A 1,025-nucleotide genomic window follows, 5' to 3' on the forward strand; every position below is an offset into this window, starting at 1 on the left:
ACCCATCAACATCTCCGCTGGGCTCCGGCCGGTGGCGGCGCAGGGTGTGTTGTGCTGCGCCAGGAGGAACTGTTCGAGCGTTTCTCGCCGTGCGCTGGCCCCCATTCTGGTGAGTGCTTCCTTGGTGAGCCTCACCATCCGTTCCGCCCGTCCGTTGCTCTGAGGGCTGTAGGGCGCGATCAGCGTGTGACGGATGCCCAAGTTCGCCAGGAACTCTTCCATGTCCTTCGCGGTTAGTTGCGGCCCGTTATCAGACACCAGGACGTCTGGTAATCCGTGGGTCGCAAACAGTCCGTCCAGGGCCTTGATGGTAGCACTCGTTGTGGTGGATGGCATGGGGATCACCTCCAACCACTTCGAGTAGGCATCCACCGTTATTAAATAAGATCGGCCCTCCACAGGGCCGGCAAAGTCAACGTGGAGACGGGTCCACGGTGCTCGTGGGATCTCCCACTCCAATGGGGTTGCTTTCGGTGGGGCTGAGCGGGATTCCTGGCAAGGCTCACAGGTGGCTACCCACTCCTGTATGTCCTTGTCCAGCTGTGGCCACCACAAATAGCTCCGAGCCAGCGCTTTCATACGCACGATCCCCGGGTGCCCCACTTGTAAGGTATTAATCACTTTTTTCCGTAGGGCTTGTGGGATCACGACTCTTTCCCCCCATAGTACACAACACTTACACACAGAGAGTTCAGTTCTTTTGGCGAAGAACGGCTTGGAGTCCTCTCCTTCCGCCTCCTGCGGCCACCCCCTCAACACCCAGTTCAAAACCCTTCCCAACAGTTTGTCTTTCTTGGTGTGCTCTGCGACGTCTCTCGAGGTGACAGGGCTGGAGGAGTCGACGTCCACCAGGAGCACGGTGGCAAACGGTGCTGGGTCGGCGATGTGGCCGGGTGTTGGGCATCGGCTGAGAGCGTCTGCGTGGCTGATGCTGGCCCCGGGTTTGTGGATCAACTCGTAGTCGTACCCCGCGAGGAATATCGACCAACGGATCAATCTGGGTGACAGGAATTGGGGAGTCTGTT

Source organism: Protobothrops mucrosquamatus, unplaced genomic scaffold (genome assembly GCF_001527695.2).
Source record: "Protobothrops mucrosquamatus isolate PMUCROS unplaced genomic scaffold, P.Mucros_1.0 scaffold5254, whole genome shotgun sequence".
NCBI classification, from domain to species: Eukaryota; Metazoa; Chordata; class Lepidosauria; order Squamata; family Viperidae; genus Protobothrops; species Protobothrops mucrosquamatus.